Source organism: Physeter macrocephalus, chromosome 6 (genome assembly GCF_002837175.3).
Source record: "Physeter macrocephalus isolate SW-GA chromosome 6, ASM283717v5, whole genome shotgun sequence".
NCBI lineage: Eukaryota > Metazoa > Chordata > Mammalia > Artiodactyla > Physeteridae > Physeter > Physeter macrocephalus.
Genome location: NC_041219.1, coordinates 84295957 through 84309257, shown reverse-complemented (window position 1 = coordinate 84309257; position 13301 = coordinate 84295957). Strand labels below are relative to the sequence as shown.

Genomic DNA, 13301 nt, shown 5'->3' with positions numbered 1-13301 from the left:
CGGAACACAGGCTCCGGACGCGCAGGCTCAGCGGCCATGGCTCACGGGCCCAGCCGCTCCGCGGCACGTGGGATCTTCCTGGACCGGGGCACGAACCCGTGTCCCCTGCATCGGCAGGCGGACTCTCAACCACCGCGCCACCAGGGAAGCCTAGAAAGCTCTTACTTTGAATTGAAATCTGCCTCTTACCACCTTCCTCCAACTGTATTCATTTTGCTCTCCTAAGCTTTAGATGGGGTGCCCATCAGGACACTTTTGAGAAAAATTAAGAGTTTTGAAAGTAAAAGGAGCTACAAATAATTAAAATGAATGTGTTCTGACGTCTTTTCTAATTCATTAGCAAATTTTGTTTTTTTGGATTTTACACCAACTTTATTAAAATTTTTTCAAGTTCAATTACTGTAACCATGTATATAAATTAAAAAATTAGTAAATTTTACCATTATAGTTACATTTTTATTGGAATGTTGCAACTTATTTGGACATAATTATAAATTATGTCATACTGTAACCAATGCCAAGTCATTTCTGCTCCATAGGTTGTACCTATATGTTTGTTGTTGTTGTTTGTTTGTACTAGGAAATATATCAGACTTATCAGAACAGCCATTGACACAGCATGATTAGAACACATGGATTTTTTTTTTTTTAACATCTTTATTGGAGTATAACTGTTTTACAATAGCTCTAGTAGGTCTCTCACTTCGTCACAGCTTACCCTTCCCCCTCCCCATGTCCTCAAGTCCATGCTCTAGTAGGTCTCTCACTTCGTCACAGCTTACCCTTCCCCCTCCCCATGTCCTCAAGTCCATGCTCTAGTAGGTCTCTCACTTCGTCACAGCTTACCCTTCCCCCTCCCCATGTCCTCAAGTCCATGCTCTAGTAGGTCTAGAACACATGGATTTTAATCAAGGTTTCCTTTTCAGCTGTTCTCTCCATGGGTTCCTTAATTGAGTAAGAATATTGCTTTGACCATGACACTGTACTCCAAAAATTATATTTCCACCATAGAAATTTTAATATCCACTGTTGAACTTCTTCGTGAGATGAGTAGAAATATTGAAAATATTAGAGCTATTTTTGGAATTAACTGATTTTCTCTTTGAAACTTCAGTGCTGACCCTGATAGAAAACTGACAGTTTTTAACTGTGAAGTTTTTCTGCTTACAGAGTCAATCCATACAGCCTTCTCTTTATTTGTGGTATATGCACAGAAACATTTAGAATATAAAATAAGTGAAATTAATTTACAAGAACAGTCATTTGATCGAGATCAAAGTTGTGTCTCACAGAGTGATATATAAATAAATCTTGTGCAGTTGAAAATGTTAAACCTTTATCTTTGGGCACAGTCTTCTGAAAATAACTTTTGAAGTAGACGGTGCCTCTTTTCAGAGATTCGTGTCTTCAGGTTTTCATGTGGTCAATGACATCACTATAGCCCCCATGGTGGATGGTAACTCTTTTAACACTCTTGAAAAATAGAGATTTAGTACTTATCATTTTATTAATAAGCACTTAAAAAAATCATTGCTGCGAAAGGTTTATTACAAAATAAAAAAGCATTACCAAATAATAAAACTCCCTACAATAAATGGCAAAAACACTGGAGTAGGGTGTTTAGACTACTTTCTGTGTCGTAGTCTATGGCAGGACAGGCCAGAGTCCGCTTTAAATTTCCCACATTTCCCGCTCTTTGGTGTGGCAGTCCCCAACTTTTTTGGCACCAGGGACCGGTTTCGTGGAAGACATTTTTCCCACTGGCGTGGGTGCGGGTGGGGGTGGGGAATGGTTGGGGTGGCGATGTGAGCGATGGGGAGGGGCAGATGAAGCTTCGCTCGCTCGCCTGCCTGCCGCTCACCTCCTGCTGTGCGGACCGTTCCGAAAAGCCCGAGGGTCCAAGGCCTGGGGCTTGGGAACCCCTGCTTTGGTGAACCGGGGGGCGTGCCGTCTTTGTGCATCCAGACATCTCAGGGGCCAGTCCACCAAGCTGCCAGTAGAGGGAGCAATGCTGAATCTGTCTTCCCCACCTGAGATGGGTAGTTTCTCCTATGTTTGTATACGAATGTCGTTTATCATACGGGTGAGTGAGCACTCTGCATGCTGTTCTTGAAAGGGAGGTACTGGTTACATTGTCTCTGGAAAGAGTCTGGAAAAGAGAGATGGGTTGTTAATCATCTTTCAGTTGGAAACCATGTGTAAAAGTTAGATCTCTGTTCATTGCATATAGGTCTTACACAAAGTTAAATGAAAATTAAGGCAGAAGGCGGAAGTACAAAGTGGAAGTCTACCAAACCCATTCTGAGTTATCTTAATGCAGCTTTAATAAAAATGTTTCCAATAGGACGAAGGCTAAACTGGCCCTGGGTCAACAGACAAAGCCAGTACCGTCCTAGGGACAATGAGAGTTATGTTCATTCTAGTTAAGGAGAAGTAACTGCTTTCCTTCACCATGGCTTAGCCCTTCTCATGTTCGAAGCTTCCTTCTTTGCTTCAATTGACCTCTTCTCTAAGCTAAGCATCCTCAGTTCCTTCCTCTGTTCATCCTATGAAGGAGATGCCTGTATGTCCTCTCTCTGGGTGAAGGGTAGGACTATTCAGTGTCCTTACTTTTACTTCATGTTTGATGAGCTGATCAACCACCTGTTCCCACCTATGTGGGTCAACTCCTCTGGCTCTGCCCTTGGACATGATGGGCTATGTGCGGTATATAGGAAAAAAGAATTCCAGGACAAGATAGGCAGCCATTTCATGCTCCTGGTTCTGCCCAGAGGACAGACTGTTTCTCTGCTTCCTCCCCCGCCCCCCACCTCCATTCATTTTACCTGTCCTGTGCTGTCTTCTCTGCCAGCCTCTTCTATGCCACTTGCTTCTTTGGAAGCTCGGCTTTGAATCTGGGTCTGTCCTAAGTTATCTAAAAGCCAGTGGAGAGGATGATGAGTTGGCTTCTTCTGTCTCATCACGGCGGTCTGGCTCACCTCTATTCTTCCTTTAACCTATGACATTCACATGCTTACTACACCTGGCAGTTCTTATATAATTCGTGTGTACATAACTTGTTACCTTAAATGCGCACTTTTTTTCATGGTAGAGGAAGAAGAGGAACACATTATCCTGGGGTCAGAATTGAACTTAGTTCTCAGACTTTGTCTACTGCTTATTTCCGCAAAACACGTTATGTGCCCTTATAGAACTGCTGATTCCTCTTTAATTTAGATGCCTGTTGTATAAACCATCAGGCATGAGGAACACACCCTCAAGTCTCCTTCTAGAGAACCTCCCTAGATCTCCTTTTCCTACCTCACCTGTGCTCTTTACATTCCTGCCCACATTGCTCCAAGCAGAGGGTGAAAACATCGGAGGGAGATATCAAGGCGGTGAGCGCAAGGCTGGACAACTTTACAAAGTGATCAGTCAGAGCAGAAGACTGTGGATTGTGGTGTAAGTGATTCCTGTCCCACTATTCACCCATAAAAATGGTGCAGGGTTTAGACTTGCTAATGGGCTCACAGAATGCTATTGCTGGTCAGAATCTTTGCAATCATATGTGTCCAATCCTTTCATTTTACAGAAGAGAAATCAGAAGTTCAGGAAGATGTCAGTCTGGGAGTATAATATGCGTCTCTTGACTCTGCTCATCACAGGGTCTTCTTATTCATGGGTACCTGGCATAGTAAGAGTTGGGGGACAGAAAAGAGCAGGGATTTTGGAAAAAGCATTGGTCTGGGAGTCAGGAAATTTCTGTTCTAATACCATTTCTGTCATCAAATATCTGCATGATTTTAGGAAGTCAATTTCCTTCTTTAAGCATCAGTAACCTTATTTATGAATTGAAAATGTCTAATGTCTCTTCCATCTCTAAAGTTCCACTGTGTGGTTGCTTTTCTTCTAGCATTTGCTGAGACTTACGATGGGTTAGATCCTGTGCTAAACACATATTTAACCTGTAAACGATTCTGAGGTACATTCTGTTATTATCCCATTTCACAGATGAGGAATCTGGAAAACAGAGGTTAAATAAATTGCTCAAGTTTCCAGAGCTAATAAGTGGGAGAGTTTGGAACATAACTCCAAAGCACACCCAGTGAGTGGAAGATAAATGTATGCGTGTGTGTGTGTGTGTGTGTACCAGTAAAGGAGTTCCTGAATCTGCTGTATTTACTGGGGCACCAAGGAGGTGTTTAATATTAAAGGCTGAGAAACATTGAATTGAGTCCTAGGAACAAATGTAAGATAATAGGTTTTGGGTAAATGTGTTGCCCACTGATGCCAGTTGAAGTCTTTGTGCAGATTGTTGAAAATGAAAGCATTTTCTTATTGAGCTACCAGACACATGCCTCATAGCTCTTAGTTCATTGATCTCAAAGCACTTACCAGTCATTCTGGCTTCATAAAATGCCTTTGTTCGCTGTCATTTGCAATTATATTTCCCTGATTGCCCCCTCAAGTTAAACTGTTTTTCTCCACTTTCATAAAAAAGAGGCTAAAAATAATAGGCAATATTATAATAGTCAATTCATCGTCAGAGAATTGATTTTAAAAAAAATTTTATTTTATTTATTTATTTTTGTCTGCATTGGGTCTTCGCTGCTGCACACGGGCTTTCTCTAGCCGCGGTGAGCGGGGGCCACTCTTCGTTGCGGTGCGCGGGCCTCTCATTGCGGTGGCCTCTCCCGTTGCAGAGCACGGGCTCTAGATGCATGGGCTTCAGTAGTTGTGGCTCGCGGGCTCAGTAGTTGTGGCTCACAGGCTCCAGAGCGCGGGCTCAGCAGTTGTGGCACTGGGGCTTAGTTGCTCCATGGCATGTGGGATCTTCCCAGACCAGGGCTCGAACCCGTGTCCCCCGCATCGGCAGGCGGATTCTCAACCACTGTGCCACCAGGGAAGCCCCAGAGAATTGATTTAAGATCTATTATGACAGGCAAGCAAAAGTGAAATTTTAATGAAGACTCTTGAACAACACTTCTTCCTCTTTGATTCTTTAATAGACTGACAGTTTGTCATTTTTAAAAGGGTTTGTATTTTGCACCGTCGTTATGCTGGGTATAGTGCCATACATTCTCTCTTATGAGGTGACGTTTCGAACAGAGCAATACTCCAGGTTTCCCATCTCCCAAGGGAAAATGTGTATAGCATTACTTCTTGAAATGCATGGTTTTTATACAGCAGTAATCCTCAAACTTTTTTCTTTATTGAAGAATAATTTACATCCTTCTTATTGCCCTTCCTGGGGTGACCATTCTACAGCCTGAAGCAAACCTGGGAATCTTCCACAAGGTTGGTGACGCATAGATGGTGCTGACTTGTTCTCTGTCTCCACTGAGGACCCAACAAAGGGAAGTGGCTCAAATTGTTGTAGAAAGTGTTACGTCAACCACATATAGGGCCATGTAATCATCTACCCAAGAGCAGGATAAAATTACCTCCTCAAGGGAATCCTGGAGTTTAAAAATACATTTCAATGATAATTGCAGAGCATTTATTTACTCATTCATTCATCAGATATTTTTTAAGCTCCTGTTGTATGTCAAGGGCTTTTCTAAAAAGGAAACAGAAACCAGTAAGATTTGATTCCTGCTCTCATAGAGCTCACAGTCTAGCTGGAGATACACATGCACACACAGGTAATACCTCACAACATGTTGAGTCTTATTACAGAGTCATGTACAGCAGGGGTCCCCAACCCCTGGGCTTCAGACTGGTACCGGTCCATGGTCTGTTAGGAACCGGGCCGCACAGCAGGAGGTGAGCGGCGGGCGAGCGAGTGAAGCTTCATCTACCGCTCCCCATCGCTCCGCATCTCTCTCATTACCACCTGACCCATCTCCCCTGCCCCGTCCGTGGAAAAATTGTCTTCCACAAAACTGGTCCCTGGTGCCAAAAATGTGGGGGACCGCTGATGTACAGGGAACCTGAGAAGCGGCACAAAACCACCTGGAAGGTTTAAGCAGAGTCTCCCAGAGATGGTGATACTGAGTTGACCTTGTGGACAGGTAGGAGTTCACCAGGTGGGCCTTAGTGCAAAAACCCTTTATCCTTATTCTCCTGACCTCAGAGGCACTGAGGCCTACGGTGGAAGAGGTACCATTGAAGGTGGGAAAATGGGAGAGAGAGGACACAGTTTTTCTCATTAAACACCCGTGACTGATATTAGTCCAGGTGAGAGTGAAGTCAGTTACCTGTCGTGGGCAGAAGTGGCAGGAGATTTTTTTCAAAGTAAAAATCACGCTGATGCAGAATCTATATCATGCCAACTCTGGTGAGAATTTCGGCGGCCATGGCTCTTCACTTAGGGCTCAGAACTCCACTTGAGTTCTAAGGTTCACTGTACGGATCATTGACCATGACGTTGGAAAGGATGTTAGCAAGGGATTTTCTAGTTCTCCAATTTCTTTTGTCACTTTAATTAATTAGTTTAATTAATTAATTAATTTTCTTAGTTCTATTGAGATGTAATTGATATATGCCTCCAGTTTTATAGTTGAAGAAACTGACCGGTTCAGTGTCACACTACTTTATTTTTTCTTTTTTTTGCGGTACGCGGGCCTCTCCCGTTGCGGAGCACAGGCTCCGGACACGCAGGCTCAGCGGCCATGGCTCACGGGCCCAGCCGGTCCGCGGCACGTGGGATCCTCCCGGACCGGGGCGCGAACCCGCGTCCCCTGCATCGGCAGGCGGACTCTCAACCACTGCGCCACCAGGGAAGCCCCAGTGTCACACTACTGAGGTGGCAACGGTGTGCATGTCTTCGTGGCTAACAGTCTGAACTGAAAGCAGCAGTAATAGAGGCAGATGACTAGCCATTAGGTCTATGGCACCTGAACCCGCGACCCCTGCATCGGCAGGCGGACTCTCAACCACTGCGCCACCAGGGAAGCCCCAGTGTCACACTACTGAGGTGGCAACGGTGTGCATGTCTTCGTGGCTAACAGTCTGAACTGAAAGCAGCAGTAATAGAGGCAGATGACTAGCCATTAGGTCTATGGCACCTCCGGAGGGTGAGGGAAGGCAGGAGAGGGGCCAGATTTGATCATCAATACTTAGGATAAGGTTGAGAAGGGTGAGTCTGGCAGGGACTCCCAGGGACATCAGCAACACACAGGACTGTGCTCAATGTGGGCAGGTGGGCTGTAAAGCCGGATCCCTGCTCTGAGCCAGAGGGTGACTAGAGTTATCTCTTTGGGATCTCACCCACACCTTTTGTCTGGCTAATGCCCTTTATCTCCAAATAGTAAAGCCATATCTGGAGCCCTAACGCTGCCTGGCTCCACACTGCTGCAGCCTTCCTCTTCCAGCTGGTCCTAGGGAGTTTTTGCTGCATTTCCTGGGGTGGTGACCTTAAGCCTCCCTGGTGGGTGGACTCTTATTCTGAGCTCACAGTATGTGGGAGCAACAATAGGACGATAGCATTTTAGAGCTGGAGGCCAGACCACGTGAATGTAGATATACAGGAAAGGAAGAGGCTATAGGTTTACAAGATGGGTCCCTCAGGGTACGTTTGAGAAGAACCTGGTTTGCTTTCTGTTTGCTGAGCTGCGACAACAGAATTGTGTAGAAAACCAAAGTATGAAACAAGATAGACGCCTGTTTGCCTTTCTGGTAAAGTCTGGGCTGGTGGATCAGGAATGTGTCACTCTGTAGTGTCAGAGACCCCTCCTTCTATCTTTCTGCTTGACTGCATGTGACCACAACTGCATGGTCCAACATGGCAACCTGGCCATCTAGCTTGCAGGAGAAAGGGATAAGGAAGAGGCAAAGCCTGCACTCATGAGGATGACTGAGTTAAAGGTGGTGAATGAAAACTACCACATGATACAGCTGTCTGCTTCCCATTGACCATAATGTAGTCCATACCCACACTTAACTGCAAGGGAGTCTGGGAAATAGTATTTATTCCAGGTAGCCAAGCATCTAACCTAAAAATTGGGCGTCCTTATAGCAGTCTCTGCCTCATATACATTATCTTACTTGGTCCTTACAGTGACTCAGATGGGTGTCATTTGACCCCTTTTAACAAAGGGAAGTAAACATCAAAAGGCCACACAGGTGGAGGTATCAGCACTAGACCCCAGGTTGTCTGATTACTAATACTGTGTCTGTCTCGATATGTTACGTCCCACCAATGTTTAGCAAGTGCTTCACACATAGTAAGTTCTCAGTAAATGACAGTTATTTCTATTTCTGCAACCATACATAGTATAAAATAGAGCTCTGCTATTTCTTTGGATTATTTTAGGCTGCCTTTTAGTTCCCAGGGCCCCAGTTTTCTGCACTGTGTACCCTGTCTTGTCCTGCAGGATGATTTCAGCCCTGTGACAAGACCATTTCTTTCCCAGGGAAAAGAGTCTACTTAAATATTTGAATTGCTTGGATCTGCATTGCTTTCCAAAGTGAATCAAGCCAATGGTGTATGAAGGGCAATGGATACACCCAATTCTTTTTTTTTTTTTTTTTTACGGTACGCGGGTCTCTCGCTGCTGTGGCCTCTCCCGTTGCGGAGCACAGGCTCCGGACGCGCAGGCTCAGCGGCCATGGCTCACGGGCCCAGCCGCTCCGCGGCATGTGGGATCTTCCCGGACCGGGGCACGAACCCGTGTCCCCTGCATCGGCAGGCGGGCTCTCAACCACTGTGCCACCGGGGAAGCCCACACCCAATTCTTAATAACTGGATGGGTTTTCTCATTTTGGTCTTCTTAGTCAATTCAGTGCAGTATACTTCAATCAGGAGAGAGGGGGCATTCAGTTAAATGGCTTTGTTCGCAGACTCCAGCATCTCTCTTCTGCCCTGGAACACTGTTGGATGAGAGATTTTCTTTTTTTTTCTGCCTGAGGTAGCCAGTGTTCAGTGGCTTAAATGATGTGTATAAGTTCCATTTCTATGGGGCCAAAGGTTATGAGATCATATGAGGAAAAGCGTTCATATAGGTGGTTGAATTATTTAATTAATAGACTGATTAACTAATGTAAATCTGGCCCTAGAGGTGGCTCACAACGATTGAGTGTTATGTGAACTGTGCTCTCTCCTTATTTTTATTTTATTTTATTTTTTTAATCTCCTTATTTTGCTTTTAAAAATCACCTTGTCCTGTGCCTGAGAGTGTACCATGGACGTCAAATTAAATATTAATTGTCTGCAATTCAAATGCATTGTCTTACACTTGTTAATCTTCCTATAGCCAGTTATATATTATCTGACTGAAAGAAACGCCTTGGGGTCTACTTATATTTAAAAAGTCATTTTATTACGGTCATAACATTTTTCTCACTAAGATTTTTCTCTCCTCTTTACTTCCCCTTTAGGTCTTACCAAAGAAAATATAAGTCTAGAGTGTTTTGTACAAAAAAGTACACGAGCATACAAACAGAACGTTAATTTATTGAATTGGATAATTTATCTCTACATCCCCAAACACTTTGCTGAGAAGTGTGTTATTTCCAAACCTCAATTAGTAAAGCTGCTTCCAAAAGCTTTGGTCATTGCTCTACCCAGAGACAGTGGGAGATGTGAAAACAAGAGCCTGGTCTCTGAGAGGGGGTTGTAGGTGGTGGTTGGGACCCAGCCCTTGCCTTTGAATCTCAGATTTTCTATTTGCCAGCCATGTCACCTTAGGCAATTTACTTAATTTCTCTGTTTTAAACTACTATCTGTAAATTAGAGCTGACAGTAATAATACCTAATGTGTAGGCTTTTGAGGATTAAAAATAAACATGTATTATATTTATACAGTGCCTGACACATATAGTAAGTGCTACATTAAGTGTATACTATAAACATTTGGTCTTTTTCTCTAAGGCATGGTTTTTACTTGACATGAACATTAATAGGAGACATACAGCATCTCCAAGATGGCCTGAAAGACACACAACACCACTGCAAATGGCCTGATGCAGCTTCTGATTTGGCCATTTATCTCTCAGGATGGCTCAGGCTCACATGAATTGAGGCCAGAGTGGAGTTGTCATGAGCAAGGGCTTTTGGAGTTGAACAGGTAGGGATTAAATCTTGGCTCTGCCACTTGTCAGCTGGGTGACCTTAGGCAGGTCCCTTACTTCTTCTGAGTCATGGTTTCTTCACCTGTGAAGGATCACTGGGGAGGGATTAAAAGAGGTGAAGTATGGAAAGCACTTTGCACAGTACCTTGTTGGTCCATGGTAAGTGCTCAATAAAGGCTAGTATTTTTTAAACTTTAATATTTTATTTTTAAAATTTTACTTTTACATTCTTTATTTTTATTTATTTATTTTTTTTGCGGTACGCGGGCCTCTAACTGTTGTGGTCTCTCCCGTTGAGGAGCGCAGGCTCCGGACGCGCAGGCTCAGCGGCCATGGCTCACGGGCCCAGCCGCTCCGCGGCACGTGGGATCTTCCCGGACCGGGGCACGAACCCGTGTCCCCTGCATGGGCAGGCGGACTCTCAACCACTGCGCCACCAGGGAAGCCCTATAAATAATAATTTATATCTTTTGATCCCATACCCCTAATGTGTCCCTCTGCCATCCCTCTTACCCCATGGTAACCACTAGTTTGTTCTCTGTATCTGTGAGGCTGCTTGTGTTTTGCTACATACACTCATTGGTATTATTTTTTAAATTCCATATATGAGCGATACCATACAGTATTTGTCTTTGTCTGACTTATTTCACTAAGCATAATATTCTCTAACTCCATCCATTTTGCTTCTAAAGGCAGAATTTCATTCTTTTTTATGGTTGAATAATATTTCATTGTATAAGACGTAGAGAATGGACTTGAGGACACGGGAAGGGAGAAGGGTAAGCTGGGATGAAGTGAGAGAGTAACATTGAGATATATACATTACCAAATGTAAAATAGATAGTTAGTGGGAAGCAGCCGCATAGCACAGGGTGATCAGCTCGGTGCTTTGTGACCACCTAGAGGGGTGGGATAGGGAGGGTGGGAGGGAGATGCAAGAGGGAGGGGATATGGGGATATATGCATGCATATAGCTGATTCATTTTGTTATACAGCAGAAACTAACACACCATTGTAAAGCAATTATACTCCAATAAAGATGTTTAAAGAATTTCATTGTATATATACCACATCTTCTTTATCCATTCATCTGTTGATGGACACTTGGGTTGTTTCCATATCTTGGCTATTTTAAGTTATGCTGCTATGAAACTTGAGGTGCATGTATCTTTCCTAATTAGTGTTTCTGTTTTTTCCAGATATGTGCCCAGGAGTCTCTACTGGAGAGCATATGTCTCTACTGTTCTCTCTGAAGACAGGATTCAGGTATTTTATTTTTTATATTTATAGTGCCCAGTGCAGTGACTGGCACATACTAAGTAGTGAATGAACAACTGAGGCTTAAATAGAGTGCTGAGCAGAAGGTCATTCTAGCAAAGCAAGGTTCTGAGACGCTACCTCCCTCTAGACTCTATTCAATAGTTAACTTGTTCAAAAATCTTTCCCCGAATACAGCCTGCCTGCTCCCTAATTCGACAACTATCATTCATTTATTTATCATTCTTCCATGTTAGAGACATTCTTTGTATCAAATGATTTTGCTCTTGTACATATACTACTTTGCATTTTAACCTCATCTTATTAATAATTTTGCCTGTTTAGGCAAATTCTTCAGCCTCCTTAATAAAATTTTTGCCTTCTTAAGTGGAAGTCACCATTTTGTATATATTTTTTCTAACTCCTCTCTCATGTTATATGTGTACACTGCCCTGCTCATAGGAGGAACTGAGTACATAACTGTGGAAGAAATGAAATTGAAGAGATTACCGGGTATATTGAAATTCCATTTTTGATCTTCTCTCATCTCATTATTCAACAAGAAATCAAAATGGTAGTCAGTAAACCTTTAATTTTAACAAGTTGATTTATATTCATAAAGTTAGTGTGGTCTTTATCTTGAATTTATAAGGACAGCTGCTCTTTGAATTTCCGTGAAAAGTAAAGGTCAAAGTATAAATAATTAAGTGTATTAATATTGGCTATTTCTGTCAGTCATGAAACAGAGTGGAAATGTATATATTTTCTATGGAAAGAGATTTTGATCGCAAATCACTCTTTTCAGACGTCCTTGACAAATTGATAGCAAGGACATCTTTTGAAAAATGGATTTGCTGATCTTTTCTTTAAGGATTTCATTTGGCTCATTTCTGGAAGTGATACAGGTGAGTTTCTTAATTCCTAAATTATGTGACCTTTGAAGGTGCGCAACAGCTGGTGAGAAAAGGAGATGATGAAATGTCATCATCAGGAAAATACTTTGTTTCTTTGAATTTAGGCAATTTGTTACTAATACACTTCTCTGGCACACTGAAAATGCATATCTTACGCATTCATATCTGCAGCTTTGGTACACATCTGAGGCTTTCTTACAAATAACAGTAGAGCTGCTTCTGGAGCACCAAACCCAGGCTACCCACTGACAACACAGACTTTGTACTCACCGTGTCATGTCTGCTAACTAGGTATTGACAGCAGAGAAAGTCCCATCTCCTTGGCCTAATTCATCTCTTATGTAATTCTTGTTCTCTGACCTTGTTTTCAACACTTGGGATCTCATAAAAAATACATTTTTGGTAATAGTTCAAATAGATTATACAGAAGCATTTCCACTTCAAGAGAATGTTTCTTTTATACTGTCTTTACTGATTAACTCAATCACCTGGGCCACAAATCTTCACTGGATCACGAAGCTCCCGGCTGGGCTATTTTGGTGAGGGCCATGACAATGCATCTGTAATTCTGGAATAGATCCAGCTTCTCACCAGTTTCACTGTCCCTCACAAGGATATTATTTATTTAAAAATTTTATTTATTTTTATTTTTTGGTTGTTTTGGGTCTTCATTGCCGTGCATGGGCTTTCTCTAGTTGTGGCGAGTGGGGGCTACTCTTTGTTGCGGCGCGCGGGCTTCTCATTGCGGTGGCTTCTCTTGTTGTGGAACATAGGCTTTAGGCGCGCGGGCTTCAGTAGTTGTGGCTCGCGGGCTCAGGAGTTGTGGCACCCAGGCTTAGTTGCTGCGTGGCATGTGGGCTCTTCCCGGACCAGGGCTTGAACCCGTGTACCCTGCATTGGCAGGTGGATTCTTAACCACTGCGCCACCAGGGAAGTCCAAGGATATTATTTCATATTTGTGATACTTTCTTGTGAATGTGGACATACTAAGGAGGACCTTTCAATCTCAGGTTTTATCCTATCCAGAACCTGTGCTTTGCTTTCAGTTCAACAAATGTTATATTTTGTTTGATTCTCAACATGTTGATCTTGCCTCATTCTTATTTCCAAAGAATATTGTGAGGGAGATTTAATTTT

The 13301-nt window shown here is 43.1% G+C and overlaps 1 pseudogene; it reads right to left on the bottom strand.

Moving 5' to 3' along the window:
- LOC102994024 (thymidylate synthase-like) overlaps window positions 1–2960 on the bottom strand; it is a 49738-nt pseudogene extending 46778 nt beyond the window's left edge.
- Window positions 2961–13301: the final 10341 nt, after the last annotated feature.